The following is a 20,413-nucleotide window of genomic DNA, read 5'->3' on the forward strand; positions in this document are numbered from 1 at the left end:
TACTCAAACGGACAAATTTTGAATAGAAAACAAACAAAAACAAAAAAATGGCTAAAAAACCCCAAAACAAAATACCTCCCAGAAAACCTGAACAATTTTGAAGCGGGTTTCTGTGGACATGTTGTTAGCAGTCAGTATCTTACCTTCAGTAGACATTTGGGATGTGAAGTGTTATTAATTCGTATTGATTCACAAATGTGAATATGAATGAAGCAACTGCAGTCGTGAGCCAAATGCGAACAAAAAAAAAACAAACAAAAAAACTCAATTGTTTTAAAAATTGTTGCTATGTTTGGATATGAAAAATTGATCCTCTGTCCTTATTTCCCTACAACTCTTCTTTTGGTTCAGCAGTATTATTGTCTCAATCGTAACACCTACTGTTTAAGAGAAGAGCAGTATAAGCAGCAACAAACCCTCTGAAAATGTGCTTCATCCTGATCCTGATTAACTAATATTTCAGAAGACCTGAATAACTTATATTTTATTATGTTTTGTTATTTATTTTGAAGAAAATACATTTGCTGTTCATTGCTACATTGCAGAAAAAGTTTTAAACACATCTGCTGCTGGCAGTTTAGATAATGTTGCACCAGACATTATATTTATGCGTTTATTAACTGGGATTTAGGTTTTCTGAAAGTGTATTGTATTTTTAAAACAAAACCTGTTTGTGAGCAATCTTTTTTTTTAATATGTAATAAAATGTTAGTCTCAATAACTGTCATAGGATCAATCAACTGTTTTGTGGGACTGAATTGCAGTGAATCTCAATGTTATAAATCACTCATACCTAACTGTGTTGTATTGTAGTAAGTGCCCTTTAGTTTTCCATCTTCCTTTCTGCTCCTTGTTGTGCTGTTTCTGCTTTGCATTGTGATGTGTGTATCATTTTTGCTGCTCATATACAATGTATAAAAATATGTATTGTTTTTGGCCAAAAATGAACAGTAATATTAATATATCATATATACAGTTCTGTGTAGCATGCATGACAGATGCAAATATAAAACTAAACTTACCTGTCTCATTAGTTAATCAAAAACAACAAAAACAATAAATCAAAGCTCACTAACTAACTAAATTTGTGATCTGAGAAGGATCTCAGATTATAGGAATACGACTCCTGATAGGGTCCCCAAGGGGGTTAGTGAATATTTAAAGGCATACTGCATGAAAAATACTAATTATACAACTACTGGTAACAATGCAGGCAATAAAAAACACTTCAGATTGCTCAACAAAAGTGAGAAGACACTGATTAAGACTTTTTCTTTTTGTTTTGAAGATGTTCCTCCACTTTTTGTTTTTCAAATAACTGTTACTTTATTTGAGCTGTACTTTCAACACACAGCTGAAATCACAATGCAAAGTAGTGTCACTGGCTTATAAATGACAGCAGTGTGGTGGTAAATACCACAGAGACAGCATCAGTTATTTCTTCTGTGTGTCTGGTCGCTCGGTGTCCTCAGTAGCAGAGCGTTTTCTATGTATGTGTGTACATTTGAAAAGCATGGTTTACAGTGCATCTGTTGCATGTATGTGCACAGGCATGCTTTCAAATGAAGTTAGTAGCTCGAGTGTTTTCTGACATTGTGTGTGTGCACACTTTGACTCTTTGTGGGGTTGTCGGTTTTTCATGCTGGTTAGAAGTTTATGATCAGTATTTTCCGGCTTGCATGACTTAGCGTGTGAAAATCCATTCACACCCAACAAAAACACACATGTATACACACACACACACACACACACACATATTTAGTCACATTAATGGTGTGGATCTTGATAATATTCCATGTTGTGTCTTTTACTGTATGGTAGTCTTGGTAGCAATGCAGTGTGGGGAGAGTCCATATGTGTGTATGTGTGTGAAACTGTGTATTTGTAAGTGCAGCTGCATGTTGGTGTGTGTGTATGTGTGTGTGTGTGTGGAATGAACGTAAAAGACATCAGACACCACCGTTAATATGCTTAATCAATGACAGATGAAATTCCTGTTGTTTTTCTCACCGCAGCACCGTCTGCTCCAGTAGAAACAAGGCACAGAATGTGCAGGGAAACTGATGGGTCGGCTGAGGTTGGAAATCTCACTTATACTCTCAGCTACCTACACACAGTAACACACACACACACATTCACAATTCCTGCAAGGAAAAGCTCCACATTACTCTGAACCTGCTTGCACTTTGCTCTTCTATAGAGGCTACGGATTTCATGAAATATTCATATGACAAATAAACTATACTGGTAACACACATCCATTCGTGCAGCCTTGCATACACACACTCACCCAAGTCCTTTCTGTGCTCCAGCTGGGGACCCAGCTGCAGTGATGTCATTGCTTGCTGCCACTTTGCTGATTGTGACTCTTATTTAATTCAGAACACTTTGATTCAGTTTCAAGAGCAGACACTGTGCATAAGCACGAGCACTAAAATAAATTGTACACACACGCACACAGCCAAGGACCACTCATATTATTAGCATATTTGGAAGGCGCACACACAAGGACATGCTATCAGGTTGGACTGTAGTGACCACGTCATTTTCACAAAATAGACAAACAGACTGAATGCTTGACAAATGAAAAGAAAAGTAGGGTCAGAGGGAAAAATGCAGAACGTTTGCATCCCTGAAGACTTGAATTTGACAAAGAGAGAGCTCGAAAAAAAAATGAGAGAAGGGAAGAGATGGGAATGCAGCATTCAGTTTGCTTTGAGAGCAGAGATAAGAGTGATGAAGTTACGCAATGAGGGAATGCCTCCTTTGCTGTTCCAAGCGATCCCAAAATACATCCATCCCTCTCACACGTGTAAGTTTATGCACACAAATGGCTACCACACAGCACACAAACCAATCTCATATGGATTTCACTCGAGACACACACAACAAACAGTCTTTGCCAAACATTCGTTTTTCTTTTGAATCAAGATTTGATAGAAAACATTGTTCTCCTAACCTCCACATCAGAGACACGTGCTCAAACATCAGCAACAAAGGCTCTGTGAAAGTTCTGCCTGTGAAAAAAGCTGCTAACATATGAATCTGAACAGTTTCCCCATATTATGGTCCATCTGTAACTGTCACACACACACACACACACACTCTTTACTTCTGCACTGGTGGCACAATTTCAAGTTCTCTACCTCCATCAAGTCCTCTACAAGACATGACTACCCATTCACGTTCCCCGGACGTCTTTCGTTTTGCCTTTCTCTCAATCTTTTCATTGTGTCCCCTTCACCGTCTCCCTCCCCTTTCTCTAGACCCCCCCCATCTTGTATATACTCGTCTATTGGCATGTCCTCTGTCTTTCCAGCCTTTGAAGGCTTTTCAGGCTGCTAATAAAAGACAGGTCCCCACCACAACAAAAGGGCTTAGTGCTGCCTTTGAATAAACAGTTTATTTCACTTTTTTTCTCTTTCATCACACAGCCAGTCCCCCCCACTTACACACACACACGCACACACACCCTCACCCCTTCACTCCTCTCCACCCTTGTCTATGTGTTTTTTCTCTCTTGGCTAAGGGGGAAATATGTGCACTTGCTATGTTTATTTATTTATTTTATTTTTTTTTCATGCAACCCCAATGCTCTGGAACAGATTAACAGAAGATAGGAGGGAAGGAGCGGGATGAAAAAGAGCACAGGAGGCAGCAAAAAGAGAAAGCAGATAACTGTCTGTGGCAACCTTGCCCTTGAGACCAGACAGGTTGACTTGTCTATGTTATACATGCTTCTGTCAGACCATCTTTCAGTCTGATTGCTCAAATCGTTACACTGACTTACAATATGTTGCATTTTGGACCTCAAGCTCGCCTCCCCATATCAGCATCTTATCGTCTGTGTGCAGCAGTACACTCCTTCGAGCACCTGTAGTCTGCACTCTATGGTAAACTCCCTAAACCACATTAGGCCTGTGTACACTGGCAACACCTGGCTTTCCCCAGTAGGATTCAAATAAACATCTTGTTGAAGAAAGACCTGTTTTATTGGATAAACTGGAACAGCCCAGCTTTGAATTGGAGCATAATCCACCACATCCAGAGAAATCACGTCAAAGCAGAGTTGACAATTTGTCCTGTTTACATGTGTAGAAATATTTCTCTGGCTAGAAAGGAGTTGTTGGGCATATTTGAAAAGGCGTATTTTCCCCCCAGAATGTAAATAAGGTCTCAGTTTGTTGGATCTGGACCCAGAGTTGCCCCGTGAGCTGGAAACACACTGTGTTACTGAACGGAGCCCGAACAGCTGGGCCAGGAGCAGGCTGTGTCGGGCAGAGCGGTTGCTCCAACAGGCCTGGACAAACATAAATAAGCCTCAAAAATACTTGAAATGCTGAAGTTGAACCTGGATTTATCTTATCAGTCAAATGGATGAAAATCACCTGAAACATGAGCTTAATTTAGAACTTGTATCATGTGTTTTTAAGAGTTTGGAGTAAATTCAACCTCCCTCTTGTCTGGATTTGTTGCAGCCCAAGACACACAGGGCAGAGACAGACTGTACCACAAGTAAATGCTGCATAGAATTAAACAGCAGCTCTTCCTTCTTTGGATTATCCTTTTTCTTGACCATCCACCACTCCTCCTTTTGTCATTTATGCTCCTACCTTTACTCTTCCTTCTCCCTGCTCTGTTTTGCACTTTGACTCTTTTTTTTTCTTCTTGGTACTGGCAGGCTGTGGTGCCGCAGCCCCAGAGCTCAAAGTAAATAAATGGTCATTTTTCGGCCTCTTTCTCTTGGAAGAAGAATAACAGCGAGACAAGTATGTGTGCAAAGGTTTGTGTCAAGTGTTTGAGTATGTGTATGTGTGTGTGCATTTATGTGCCAGTGTGTACATAACTACGTATGTACGTGTGTATGAAGCAGCAAACCACAAGCTTATTGGAGCTATTAGAGAGCTGGCTGAGGCGGCACACAGCATAGCAGCACCAGATGGGCAACCAGAAGTAAACTCACAACACGCACACTTTATACATACATGAACACACTTTACACACAGACACATGGTGTGCATTAATGCTGACAGACTGACAGAAGGAATATTAATACCTACAATACACACATGTGCATAAACAGACTTTGAAATGTATGCAAACAAATTGATTGCACACAGCATGCACTTGCACACAGCTGGCACCCACAATTGCCATACACTTGGTGCTCCAAATGAATGATGGACGGCGTGAGGGTAAAGACAGAGGACACAAAAGAGCATCCCTTCATCTCTGTCATTCGACTAATCCCTCTCGTCTGTCATCCATTACGTCACACTACCTCTCGCCAACCCCTCCCCCCCACCCCAATCTTCGTCCTACTCCGTGCGTCAGTTACTAACTCTTTCCCGTAGCTGGTTTTTTACTTTTCTCTGCAAGATCCAAGCCTTTTTCTCTTTTTCCCCATTCCAAATTATTCTTGTTTGTTACAATATTTTTAAAAATAGACATATGATTTATGTGAAAAGAAGAGATATTACTAACAATATGTGCCTGTAGATTATTAGCGTGTTACATGCTCAAATTGAAATTGATACTGAATCATTATTCATGCCTTAACATGTATGCATTCCTTCTTATTCTTTACCAGCTTATGTCACAACAATCAAAGGGTGAGAAGCAAGATACAAACAGGTCACCAGTCCATCACAGGGCCACACAAAACAAACAAACTATCATCCATGCTCATACTCACATCTAAGGGCAATTTAGAATCACTGATTAACCTAAAATGCATATTTTTGGACTGTGGGAAGAAACCAGAGAACTCGGAGAAAACCATTGCATGCTGTGAGGTGACAGCCCTAAGCTATGCTCTGCCAGACCATCCTTTTTAAACCATTTTCACTTATACACTAACTCTTAGATCGAAGTCTTCATGAGGTTGCTCAAGAACATTTTCACACAGGGTGGTGGAAATTGGGATCAAGCCAGCAATGTTCTGAATGGCAGATGTCAAAGCCAATTTTATTTCTATATTACCAACAAGGTTGACCAAAGTGCTTTCCAAGTTAGTAAAAGACAAACAGCAAAAAACATAAATAAACTAAATACAATACAATCAAAACATAAAAACAAACAAACAAATACAATAAAATAAAAAATAAAAAAAACTAAAACAAAGAAAAAATATACAAAACCTGATGGGATTCAGACTAAACTTGAATTAAAAGCCAATATAAAGAAATTATTTTTTTAGATTGGATTTACCGTAAAAGTCTGTATACACTCTGTAGTGTGAAACTCAAGAAACAGCTAATTGCTTTTCCACAGATTCACAGCAGCCCCACAGAAACATAGAAACATCAGTAAAACACCCAATATTTGACTAACTTGATTTTCTTTCTAAACGTTTGTGTTGTTTTTTTCAATTTTTTTTCTTTTTACAAAAGAAAAAAAACATCCTGTAATCTAACAATTAAATGTATCAGTTAAATAATAATGTGCTGGTAAAATTTTTTTGACAACAATAGTTGTCACTCTCTGATATCTAGCATGTGAACTCTTCTACCATGGAGTCATACTGTGGTATTATCTGTGGTTTGGCATTGTGTTGATGAAATAGGCAAAGCATTACATGAAAAATATGTAATCTGTTTTGCCTCATATGTTCCTTTGAAACCTGTACATTTTCTTCAGTATTCACAGATGTGCAGCTTACTCATGCTTCGCACACTAATGCTACCTCAAACTGTCATGGATGTTGATTTTTGAATTGTTTCATGATGATTCCTCTCCTTACTAGATTCTGAAAAACAGTGTCCAAGATTAGAATCATTTTATTTTAAAAAATGCCTAAATAAATATGTAGTTAAGCCCTGTCAGGTCCTCATAGATAACAATGCTGCTCATTTTACATGCACAAGTTTGTCAGGTGATGCTAAATATGTATGCAAAACATCAGGATGCATGTTTAAATTGCAGTAACTTTATTGCCTTTTCATTCTTTTCATTTTGACTTCAGATGTCTGTTGTATTGCATAGTGTTTTGTTCAACCTAAAGCCTGGAACACCTGTTAAAACTAAAATTTTCAGAATACATATATTTATTTCCTCTACCTTTGACTTCATCCATCCATCCATCCATCCATCCATCCATCCATCCATCCATCCATCCATCCATCCATCCATCCATTATATGCTACTTAATCTAGTGACACTGCCCCTGTTGGCCACATGATGTTGCAAAGGCATGTCAACCAAGACAGCCCAGCAACATCCAGAGCCTTAAGGAACTCAGGGTGAATCTTGTCTACCCCAATAGTTCTTCCACTGCAGAACTTTTTAACTAACTTGACGACCTCAACCCTGGTTATGGGCAAATCCACCCCAGAGTCCCAAGATTCAGCTTTCCCCATGAAATATGTGTTGGTGTGATTAAGAAGGTCCGATATTCCTTCCACTGTCCAATGACATCACTGGTTGAGGTCAACAGCACCCCACCTTCATTATACACAGTGTTGGTAAAGTGCTGCTTCCCCTGCCTCAGCCACCTGATGGTTCACTAGAATCTTCTCAGAGCCTATCGAGAGTCTCTATACAAGGCCTCACCAAATTCCTCCCACATCAGAGCCTTTGCCTCAGCAACAGCCACTGCTACAGCCTGCCTGGTCCACTGGTACCCCACAGCTGCCTGCGTAGTCCTACCAGTTAACAAGGCCCAATAGGACTCTTTCTTCAGCTTGAAGGCTTCCCTCACCCAGGGTGTCCATGACTGAGTTTAAGTGTGGCCACCATGAGAGGCACCAACAACTTTCTGGTTGCAGCTCAGGGCAGCCGCCTCAACAATGGCAGTGTAGAACATAGCCCATTCAAAATCAATGTCCCCCACCCCAGCTTAAATGCAGTTGGAGCTCTGCCAGAAGTGTGAGTTAATGATCTTTCAGACAGGTTCTTCTGCCAGGGGTTCCCAGCAACCCCCCACTACACCTTTGAGTCTACCAGATCAGTCCAGCATCTTCCACCACCATCTGATCCTACTCACCACTAGGTGGTGATCAGTTGACAGCTCTGCCCCTCTCTTCACCTAAGTGTCCAAAACATACAGCAACAGATCAGATGATACAACTACCAAGTCTATCATCAATCTGTGGCCTAGGGTGTTCTGGTGCCATGTGCACTTATGGACACCCTTATGTTTAAACATGGTGTTCGTTATGGACAAGCTGTAACTAGCACAGAAGTCCAATAACAGAACACCACTTGAGTTCAGATCCGAGAGGACGTTTCTCCCAATCACACGCCTCCAGGTCACACTGTCATTACCCATGTAGACATTTACTTATCATTCTGGAAATAACATGTCCACATATTTTATTTAATCCCAGTGTGTTTAATCCGACCTAATAAAATAGAATAGCTTTTGGTTACTTTCTTCTTAGAAGTCACAGCAGCCTGTCTTTAATTTCACTTTCCTCCACCCCTTAGCAATGTTCCCTCTCTATCTCCCTCTTGGTCAGCAGGAATTTACTACTAACGTGAGCGTTACTTCAACGGTTCTCCCATTTGTCATCCATCAAGCCCAGCAAAGTTATTGGAACGTTGCAGTTGTGCTTCCCGTGGCGTGGATGCGGCCGGCGGGCACGTTCTTGGGGTTGCAGTAAAACAAGCGTCTAATGACACCCCGTGCAACCACAGCAAAGCAGTGGGGGTGGTGGTGGTGGGGGGTTCGTCACCAGTTCTAACCCAGGAAATGCCTTGGTTGGCCACAGGGTAATTGGAACTGTCCCATGTAATTTGGGCAGAGAGGCAGGCAAGTTTGGCCAGGACTCCTGCACTTGTTTCTCCCTGGATGCTGGTCAACCACATCACACTATATATATAAAGACATGGCAGAGATATGGTGCAGATAAGGCTAGATTTAATGAAAGCTAAAAGAACATGTGGAGACCGATTACCGATAAATAAAAAGCAGTGAATAGAAGGCAGAAGAGAACTAGAGAGACTGATGGTGTGAATCAGCATGTGTCCATGGATGTGTGTGTAGATGTTTAAGTGTCGCAGGAGAAGAAAGTGAAGACAGGCACATGTGTGTACGGTGGGCACAAATTTTCCCCAGGCAGGTTCTCCTATGCTGAGGCAGATGGAAAATAGGAAAGGGGAGCAGAGGGAAATTCAGCTTAGTCAGGTCTTCTGCTCCAGTAGTGTACTCATCGCAGTGTGTGTGTGTGCACAAGTGTTTTCTCTGTCTGTCAGATCCTCTTCACAAGTGCCGCTCACTTTAAGTGGGGCAGACAGCTCGAAGAGTAAAGAGTTCTTGTGTGCTGGCTTGAAACCACAGGTGCATGTGTTTGTGCGCACACACTTGTGTCTGCTGCCTGTGGATATTTTGGTAAATTTCTGCTCTGATATGGAGATTTTTAAATGTGATGGTAACCCATGTTTGTGTGTTTACATTTCTGTAAGTGTGTGGTTATTAGGGGTTTCAGTGTGTGTGTGTGTGTTTATGTGTTAGGGTTAAATCTCACTAAATACATAACTGTGCTCTGGAGTGTGTGTAATGTCTGTGTTATACCTGTCTGCTTCTGCAGATTTTTGTGTATTAGTGGGATTAGACGACTTGTTCCACATGTTGTCTCTGTGTGTGTGCTCCGTCTGCATTTCCCCTGTTCGTTTGTGTGTGTGCACAAGGAAAATTATGTATGTGGGTGTGCATATAGAAATGTGCAAGAATGTTATGTGTGTGTGTGTTTGTATTTAGGGATTTGGGGTCACCTACAGGTCTTCATCTCCTCTGACCAGACCAGACAACTAGAAAGGAAGCAGCTTGGTGGAGCAGACAGCAGCAGTGGGTTGTGTAGCTGTCTCCAATCTGGGACATGGCCTTGGGCAGCAACTAAATGAAAAATGAAACAGTGCGGCAGTGGGGTTAAATGTAAATCAGACACTGACTAAATCATGCTGAATATAAAAACACACACATATTAGACTTTCAGCAGATCCCCAGCAGAAGAATACCCCTCCCCCCCTTCCCTGCCCCCTTTTCCTGCTTCCCTGGCCTGGTTCAGGAGTCCAAACCTCCTCAGATATACACTCTCCACTAGTGGCCTCCCTTTATTTATCTTTGTTTTGTTTTCACAATTAATCAGAATAATAAGGCTTTTCAAACTGAATTTATGACCACAGTTGAATGCATTTTAATATCAATAAACAGCATATTTAGCAAGTGTTGTTGTTCTTTGTTCCAGGTTCTTGCGTAACAGTAAGATGGATAACAAAGCACAGATGCTGTATTAGCCTGAAGACATCTGCATTACAGACAGAGAAAAAACACGAAGGCAGGCTTTTTAAAGATGTCCTAAACTTTTGTTGAGCCACAAAACACATGACCTTTTTTAGGTGATGCCAAAGGCTGCCTAAGCCTAAGGGGCACTTTGATTTTATTCTGGACAAAGTTGACATATTAGGCTTTTTTTGTCACATTTGCACTGTGGTTTCCACATGTGCAGGTGATTTGAAGTAATATGAGAATAAGAAAAACACAAAGGAGACTGAGAATAGAGGGTGTGATAAAACAGGAGTTAAAGAAAGAATCAATGGGAGAAAAGGGTTGAGATGGGTAAAACAGAATCCAGATATGAAAAGACGAAGAATAAAGTATGAAATAAATCAATAACGTTTTAAACTTTTATGCAGCATTTAAAGGTAGTTGTTTAGTTCAAAAAGGACTCTCAAAAACAGTTTTAATAACCGATAAGTTCACATTGACCAATTTGTGGATTTCATTTAAAGCTTTGGCATGCTTGTCCTCAACCATCCATCCATCCATCCATCCATCCATCCATCCATCATCCTCTCCTTGCTTTCTTCTTCTCTCCTCTCTTTGTGTTCTACTTCCTCCCTCCTGTTCCCTCATTTTCTGTCCTCATCTTCTTTCATCTCAGGCCAGACATGCCCAACTGTAGCCAATTAGCATTTTTCTTCCTCTCTTTTGCTTTTTCTCCTCCTTTACCCCCCCTCTTTGCCCTCTCTTCTCTCCTCTCTCTGTTTGTTGTGTAAATTAGATTTAAGTGGAGCTAGACAGATTTTGTACTGTTTAAGTTCTCCCTTTTCTCTGCTTTCTTTTTCTTGCTTAACATGAATAAACCTGCTGGCAATTAAACATTTATGGAACTGGCATCCCCCCCTCCCTTCTCCCATTTATCCCGTCTCACTCTGGCTTTTTTTTCTCCTCAGCCCTTTCTTCATATCTATTCACCTCTAACCTTCTTTTATCTTGCCCTGTCACTCTGTCTGTCTTCTCACATTTTCACTCCGACACACGCATTGTCTGCTGCCTCCTCACCTTTCAGCACCTGCTGCACACGTCGCACAGTCCTTCAGTCCTCATCTCTCACATCTCTTTCTCTCACTCTCTCTGTGAGCGGAATAGGGGGCTGATTAGTTAGAACACATTCAGATTTTCCTTCCATGTGTTGTGCCAGTGCCAGTGAAACGCCCGTGTTCCCGCAGCATTTGGGACAGCTGTGCCAGGGAAGAAGTAGTGTTTGAGTTTGTGTGTCTGTGTGTGTGTATTAGTACGTTTGTGATGAACATGACAGTGTGTGCCAGAGTATAAAAGCAGCAGAGCATGATACAGTAAGCAGAACTTGCAGCTTAAATAAAAAAAACTAAGTCACTGGTTGTGCAATGTGTGTGGTAGCAGATTGTGTGCACAAGCATATTTTGTGTTGCAGCGGTGTTTGTGGTGGAGGATGTGCACATGAGGGCTGCTTACAAATCACAGATGTTTTGTGCACCGATTCATCAAGGTGTGCGTCAATGCATTTGTGCATAGGCTATGTGTTTTTATCCATGGGAACACTAATTCTGCTCTTGCAACCCAGATGTGTTGCACAGTGCTATGAAACCTGACCCCCCCTGCCCTCCTTCAATGCACTCCCCAACACCAGCTACAGCAGCCCCCCTCTCCTCTCCTGTCCTGCAAACCCGCCCAGAACTCTGTGTTAAGACACATGTGGAAACAATTCAGTCAATGCCCTGAGCAGGGTAGCCCTCACACGTACACACACATACACACACACCCACCCACCCACACCCACATGCACACACTCTCATACACACTTGTTTCATGCTCACCCTTTAACATATACTATGCACAGGCATACACACGCCCAGCATACGCTCGCATGTTACTCTCATCTGTCCCCTGTTGAGGTGCTCATTGCTGGGCATTTGACAGTGTTAACTCTACTGTGATCCTAAACTGCTCTCAGGTTGTCTACACTCAATCAGTAAGTCATGTGTATCCCCTGGATTTCTTACGGTTTATATAGGAGGTAGACGGGGGCTTTGCTTTCAGAACAATATGTACAGATTTTTGATATACTGTAACATTGTAATGGGAGTTAAAAAGAAAATGTTGGCCTCTGATGTAGCACCATTTAAAACCATATACTGTAGCTTACTGTTTTGACGTTAGCTTACTGTTTTGACGTTTTGTATCAGAACTCATCAACAAATTGCTTTCAGTAGGCACAAGGACAATAAAAGTGAAAACAGCTAGATTTTAATTTGAAACAACATTAGTCAGATTCAATTTGTGGCTTTTAAAAAACACTGACATGTCATTGAGATTTCTTTTCTGTGAAGCACAATATATTCCTATGCCACATTTGTTAAATTCTGTTCTATTCTCCTGTGACAGACCTGTGACCTGTCCAGGGTGTACCCCGCCTCTCGCACTATAAGACCACTGGAGAAAGGCACCAGCTCCCCCGCAACCTGGAAAGGTAAAGCAGGGGGAGCTGTCTCGCTCATTTTTGGCATACAGCTTGATGTCATCTGATGACTGTTCCACTTTGGAAATGGTATCTATAGCCACTCTTTGTTATCATCTGGTTAAGAGTTTTCAGGCCCATGTAAAATAGGAGTGGAACAGAGCACCACCTTGGTATGTGTCACACTTGATGCTGAATTGTGCAATTATCTTTGAATTGGACTCTAGAGTTGTCTTCTACATTCCCATTGAGTTTTCAGTGAAGACTCATGGTGCCCTGCTGATGTTGTACAGTTTCAGGCCTGATAAATGAAAATGAACATGGATTGTTAAGGTGAATACTCAGCAAAGACAAAGAAGCATGAACCATAACAAAACATAGTAAAGGGAATGCAGAATATACCTGCACCTTACTATTTTTCTTATTTACGACAATTAGTTTTACTTCCTTTCAAACTCTTTTTTTATTAGCAGGAAACTCTTCAACAGGCACTCTAAAAGTGAATAGGTAGAACTGTTTTCTTGCCCAGCACCTTTACAGAAACATGACTCTGATTTATTTGCTGTAACAGGAACTGAGTTTGATAACTGAAAGCAAAACAAGTCAAACAAGCTACTTCAAGGACAATCAAACCAATAACTAAGAAAGATGCATTACTTTGTTCCTTTAACATCCAGTAAATGATACTCATTTCCACATTTCATCAGAAAGTGTAAATGTGTGTGAGAGAGTGTATGTGTGCATGCATGCACGTGCCTGTGGGGGTGCGTCTGTGTGTTTAAGGTCAGGACATAGCGGAGGCTGGGTTGTTTTTGATGTAGCCAAAGTGCAGAAACAAGCCCATTTTGGTAATTTAATATTTCACTCCCTTCACATCTGGAGCTGCATGTAAAAATGGAAAATAGAGGGGTGGGATATGAGACTGACATGGAGAAAGGGAGGAAGTCAGAGGAGAGAAAAAAATACACCCTCTTCTCCACACATCTCGAGCCTTCCCTCCCTCCCTGAGCTTGCTCTATGACCACATGCTTGTCTCAACACTGTTTTTGCAGTAACATAAAATGCAATCTTAATGCATATACTCCTTGTTGTTTGTTACCTTACCTCAATCAATGCGCCTTCTTTTTCTTTTCTTTTTTTTTTCCTTTTTTTTTTAAACACAAACACACTGCTCTGGAGTGACTGGTGTTGTAAGTTGGCGTGAGTGTGTAGGTGATCTGGGTGTGATTACTGCTTGGCTCTTCGACAGCTCTGATGATGACATTCAGTGCTTTGAGCTCCTCTGGCCTGGGCCAGCTCCAAACACAACCAGGCGGTACACACTCTACCTCGCAACCATCCATACATGTGGCCTAGATACAACTGCAACTCACATTGTGCGCTCAACCTCATGTACTATACGTTAGATTTATTTCTTTTTTGTTACCTCTACCTAAAAGGTAGCAAATTAAAGAGCCTAACATTCCTCAAAAGATTGAATATCACCTGCTGCCTTTCATGGATGTTTTAAACTAAGATTATGCTATGTTGAGAAATCATGTTATACATGAGTTATGTGACTTATAAACATTTTTGGTAAATGCAGTATTGATAGATGTTGCAATTCTGTTACAAAGTATAGTACAACTTGGGAATGACTCTCAGTTACTACCACATCAAATTTTAGCGTGGTATCCATAAAATTTCCTCAATTATAGCCATTTCTTGCTAAACCTGATTGGCTGTGGCAGCCATCTTAAATTAGGTTGACCTCAAAAAGTACTTTTTGTTACTTTCATTACAATCCATTATTCAAAGTATTTACTGGGGAGGACTCTCAACCACCACCAGACCAAATTTTAGCTCAAAATATGTAAAACTAGGGGAGTTATAGCAATGTTTGTGTTTGCTAAGGTGAACTGGCTGTGTTGCCCATCTTATTTAGGTTGAGTTCAAAAGTCAATCAGTTTTATGTGTATATCCAGTGATAATCTTTCAAACGTTTCATGTAAATCCATCCAGTGGTTTGTGAGATATTTTGCTAACTCACAGATAAAAAAACACACAATCACACAGGTAAAAACATTACCACCCTCCCTTGCCTTTCGGCAGCGGGTGATCAATAAGTCTCCACGTCTGTTACAAACACACTCCTGTTTTGTTGTTTACAGCCTTGAGATTGTAAGTGCAACCTGTTCTCAACTTTGCTGCTCCTTAAATCTCTTTGGCCCGTTTGTTGTCACCGCCTCAGTCTGTATTCCATTTACTCCAAGTGTCTGTTTGCCTCATTGAAATGCCAAGCTACAAGAGCAGCTGCATGTGCTGGATCGTTGCTATCAAGACACAGTCAACACAAGCGCACACACCATTCCCTCAGTTTGCAGGGCTTCATGCCCAGATTGTGTTAATCCTTACTGTCCTCCGCACATTTCTCTACACTCATCAACGTCAACGCGGCTTTGATGAAGACACACACACATGCACTACTCTCCATCATTATCATTGCTCAGCTGGAGAAGAGTCAGCTCTTTTGTTTGTAATTACAGGGGTTTGAAGTGAGAGGGAAGGATTTTCAAGAAAAGAGAAGGGGATAAAAAGAGAGGGAAAAAAAAGAAAGAACAGGTCAGGAAAAAAAACCCACACACCAGTATGTCTGTGACATATTAGTCACATTTTACCGTAATTGTTGTTCGACCCCATCCCACACTTGTTAAAAAAAAAAAGAAATACTCCAGGAATGTGCTTTGCAGTGGATGGCTTCCAAGGTTTTGTCTGGTGTATTCAACACAAAGGGCAAAATGAGCTTTGTGGCTGGCTGGTATGGCTTTAAAAACATTACAGCTCAGGTTAGAAGCCTATACCGCTTCCTAAACCCAGAGCTTCAGCTGGGATTGACCCCATCAAAGCAGAATAGATTGGGCCTTTTGTAGACATACTAAACAGTCTTCAACTCAAGTCTTTTAGTTCCCCTAAAAATCTGAATGAATCCTTCGATGAAAAGCCAAAGACAAAAGACATGAAACCAGCTCCCATCTGGTTATGTGTTGATAAGATAACCTAAGGATCTAAAAGGAGGAGAATCTGATTGGGTCTATTTTTTTTTTTTTTCCAGCGAACGTATTGATTTACTATCAGAGAGAGAAGGTCTTTTTTTGTCAGAACAGTTGACTGAAGCAGAAATGTGTTCAAAAACAACACCGCTGAATGTTGACAGGCACGTGGCATGCTGCAGCATCCACACAGCTTGCTGCAGTCCCTCAGGGTTCATAAAACATAAGCCTCGTTAAAGCCAGCGCCCCCACTCTAACAAGCCAGCCAAGTTCACAGTTCAGGGGTAAGGGACATCGTGAGCAAAATCACAGAACAAAGGAGACTTACTGTAGTAAACAACACTTCAATTTATTACCACCAGCCCTATTTAGATTTTTTTTTTTTTGCCAAACTCTTTTATCTCTTTGATTCCCTGTTTCTTGGCTCGTTCACACACTCCTGTGCCTCTTTCATCACATATGTTTCATCCATCATTTTTGAAAATGAACTTTTTTTTTTGTGTAGAAGCATTCTTCCAGAACAGGAAACAGATTATGCACAAACACAACAATTTATGGGTGAAACATAGGCACAAAATGTGCAAACCCATTCGCGCACATCAACACATGCAACTGCTTACAAATGTATGGGGCTTGGGGAGGTGTGTGACCTGTGTGTGTCCTCTCCTGACTCCCAGTGTTGCCCAACAGGGAGTGTTTGTGTGGTTTCCCATAGCAACTGTTAAAGAGCGTGGGGGAGGCTGACTGATGCAGAGAGGCAGGGCTGCAGCCACACGTTCTGCTCAGGTTTGCTATATATGTGTATGTGTCCATGTGTGTGCCTGCAGATGATGCAGGTGGGCTTATGCATGGTGTCATTGAGCTGGGCTATGTTTGTCTGTGTGTGCATATGTGTGTGTGTGCGTGTGTGTGTCAGAGCAGAAAGTGTTGTCAACAGCCTAACTGTTCCTGACATGCACATACTGACTACTGGAGTCAAAAAGTTAAATGCACTCTGTGCTCTCTTCTCTCTCTGGAGGCTCTCTCTTTCTGCCTCCCTAACTTTCTCTCCTCCCATTTTTATTTTCTATATTTTTCTCTCTGTCATACACTCGTGCTTTTTCTCTCTCCCAGACGAGTTCTTTCTTTCGCTCCCTCCTCTCTCCATCTCTGATGGTTTTAGCAGAGGTGTGACTCATTGGGCATTGAGCCACAATGTCAGGTAGTGAGGGGAGGGGGGGAATGAGGTGGTGAGAAGAAAGAAAGAGAAAAAGGGAGAATGAGAGAGGGGGGGTAAAGGTAAGTTGTTTTAAAAAATGATGAGGTTTAATGTGTGTGTGTGGGTGTGTATGTGTGTGTGTTTTTGGGGGGGATATGCAAAATGAAATGGAATGTGCAAGAGGAAAAAAGAGTGAGAGCGAACGAGGGAAACAAGGGAGTAGGAGGGGTATACAGTGAGTGCAAGGAAAACATAAAAAAGAAGGGAAATGAATAATTTCTGCAAACAGTTTTCGTCACAGTTTTTTTTTTCCCCTCCTTGCATGTTTTCTTGATTACTGCTCATGTTTTGCAAGTGCAGCATACTCTACAAGCTGACCGATGTGTTTATGTGCAAACCTGTTCATGGGCACACCTTCATTCATAACTTTAAAGTTGGTAATTGCCATGGGTTTCATAAAACCAGCCCTAATGTAACAGACCTAGAAGACATGGAAGAAGACGGGATAGTTGGGAGAAAAATGTCCAGAGAATGTAGCGGAGGTGGAAAGAAAAAGTGAACAGTATTGTGCAAAAATCTTGAGTCGTCCAAGGAGCCAGACTCTCTTGCATTTTTTAAAGTGCTCTTGAGGAATATTTAATCAGGCTTTCTTGAGGCCTTTGTCCTTTTTTTTTGTTTACATTATTTTCAGTCCAATATCTGACTATTTCAAGAAGATTTGTGTTGTTGTTAAACCATTTAACACTGACCTATGAATCATTTAGGTATAAAAAAGACTTGTAAACTTAAAAAATGATGATATTTTTGAAGTGATGTTTTGTTAAATGGTTATTAATAGTTAGGGTTTTACCAGCCCTGACATCAGCCATAGAGTTCAGAGTATGGAAAAAAGAACATAAGTCTTCATCCAGGCTATGCTAATGTCGAGCCAAATGAAGGCCCATTTTTATTGTTTTTGAGGCTTATAAAAACAACTTTTTTTTTCAAATATTACATACCGATGTGAAAAAAATGTTACATTAGCTAATATTAAACCTCTACATTTTGCATGATGCTGTTTGTTCAGTTTGTCACTGTTTTCTCAGTCAAACAACGTCTTTGTTACTACGTGCATATATGCATGCCAAGGCTGCTAATTACATCAGTCTGCTGAAAGTTGAGTAAACCTTTGGACTGACTAGATGCATTGATCAGGTGTACTGATACATTGTCTCAACCTCATCACCGTCAGCATAAAGATGGTCTAACTATGCTCAATGCAGATACATTTGCATAGTAACACAGACATGGTGCAGTTGAAAAAACAGCAATAAATTAAAAAACAGTGTCATCCAAAAATGTAGAGGGTTATTATTAGATAATGTAGCTTTTTTTTTTTTACAAAGGTATATTGTTTTTGAGAAAGAGTTGTTAAGTATAAGCCTGTAAATAATAAAAATGACCCCTTGTTTTGATTACCTGGACAATGATTTTTGCCTTTTTCTCCAGACTCTGTGCTCTATGACATGCTTTCAGATTTCAGGTACAAGGACTGGATAGAAATTAGGTTAAAAAGCAGCTAAAGGTCAAAGAAAAACTTTGAAGGGGCTTCAGAAAGTTTGGAAAACCACTTTAAATGATTTGAAATAGCAAAATATTAAAGTGGCTGGTTTAAAACTTTCACACAGTAATGTATGGGCAAATCAGAGGGACAAAAGTAGATGAAGCTGGGATGATAAGAATATACAATGGAGAAAGCGTACACAGGCCAATTCATGCTCATGCAGCTTGTCAGTCAATTGTCTCTGTGGCCCCTAAGGCAGGGGCTCTCCACTCTCATCTCGCCTTGGCACTCACCCACATGCACACACAGTTTTGGCTGGTGTAACGGACATTCTAAGAACTAGTATGTGATGAAACATTTACTGAATTATTTTCATATGCCGAAGAACTCACACACTTGTGCACACTTACCTTAAAAACAATCTTTTTACTGTTGTTGACTTCTGCCCTCTGTGGGCACTGTCTGCCAAGTCCCTGTCTCCTCACTGTTTCCCATCTTTCCTCCTTCTTTCCTTCCTCGTGTTTTTCTTTTCTCCCTCCAGTGTCGGGTCATCTTGCTGAAAATCAGGAGAAAATGATAGATGATCAAAATTGCCTGCTGGTTCATTTCACCTTCAGACCAAACATTCCCCTGATGGTTTTTGTAATGTTTCAGGTGTGACCCAACTCAATTCTTCCTGCACCTCCTCTCAACACTGCCCCCCTCAGGTCATTTTCTTTTACTGAACTAAACTGAAAAAAATAAATAAAGGTCTAGCATTCCTTGAAAGAATGTATTGTATAATGCCCACTTCCTTTCATGCCAATATTTTGAACTGAAGTCATGTTGTGATGGGAAATAATGGAGTCAAACCTCATAAATGATGTTATGTATTATCTTATATTGACAGCGCATGAAGTTTGTTTTGAGGATGACTCTGAGCTACTGCCACACCATATTTATCTGAATATTTGTAAATTTGGCTGGGTTATAGCCATTTTCATGTTTTGTAAGGTGAGTAGCCATCTGGAATTGGGTTAAATTCAAAAGTTAATCAGTTGCAGATGAACATCCAATGATTACTTTCAGGGATTTTGATTAAAATCCGTCCACTGAGATATGAGATATTTTACTAATGCGACAAGCAAACAAACACACACATAAACACTGGCGCGTCTTACTGGGGAATAATGACAAGAGATGCGTCTCTTTTTCTAGACTTTGGCTAGAACAAAGGGGAGATTATGTGGACAAGCAGACAGTCAGCATCCCATATGTTAGGATGCAAATCAGTGATAAAAGAAAATAAGCACAGCCTCATCTTTCATCCCACTTCTACTTAGAAAGTGAGTCTGTGTGCTGCCGTTATTACATCTGGGCGTGCATGTGCACATTATGATTGACGACTGAGACAGTTGTGATCCATCCAAGGGATTTCAGCATCAGTGACAGAGGTGAAGAGGAGATCAAAGTCATCCTGATAGATTGCTATCACCACTCCCACCTGTTCCCTCTGGAATTTCCTTTCTTTTTTTCCCCTTTCCAGCATGTGTGCACACGCGTGCACGACTGTTATGTCTAACGCACTGTTTGTGTTTCTGCATGTGTGCCTGGATTTGCATCTGTTACCATGTGGCTGTGGACCTAAATGCCAATGTGTGTGCATATGTGCAGTCTGTTTGAACACGTCTGCAACTTGCGGGAATCTTATAATCTGGAGGTGGAATATGTGCTCATGTCTGTGTCTGTCTCGCCCTGCTCCATCTCGCTCTTTTTTAAAAAAAACTCTTTTCTACGTCCGTCACCCTTTGACAGTTCTAATAAGTTTGGTAGATCGGGTTGCAATCGTAGATGCGTGCCAACTTCTTCCTGTGCTTCTGTTTGCTTTAATGTTTCTTTCCTTTGCCCAAAAGGCTGTGTGCCCTGCCAACCGAGACAAGAGGGA

At 41.0% G+C, this 20,413-nt stretch overlaps 1 long non-coding RNA gene across 1 annotated transcript in view; it reads right to left on the reverse strand.

Annotated features, from left to right (window-relative positions):
- Positions 1-9,707: 9,707 nt before the first annotated feature.
- LOC119617359 overlaps positions 9,708-20,413 on the reverse strand; it is a 30,995-nt gene continuing 20,289 nt past the window's right edge. The window contains exons 4-5 of the long non-coding RNA XR_005233601.1: positions 18,900-19,045; positions 9,708-9,835 (exon numbers count right to left, since the gene is read on the reverse strand). This is a non-coding gene — a long non-coding RNA (uncharacterized LOC119617359). The remainder of the gene's footprint in view (positions 9,836-18,899; positions 19,046-20,413) is intronic.

Source organism: Kryptolebias marmoratus, linkage group LG9 (genome assembly GCF_001649575.2).
Source record: "Kryptolebias marmoratus isolate JLee-2015 linkage group LG9, ASM164957v2, whole genome shotgun sequence".
NCBI lineage: Eukaryota > Metazoa > Chordata > Actinopteri > Cyprinodontiformes > Rivulidae > Kryptolebias > Kryptolebias marmoratus.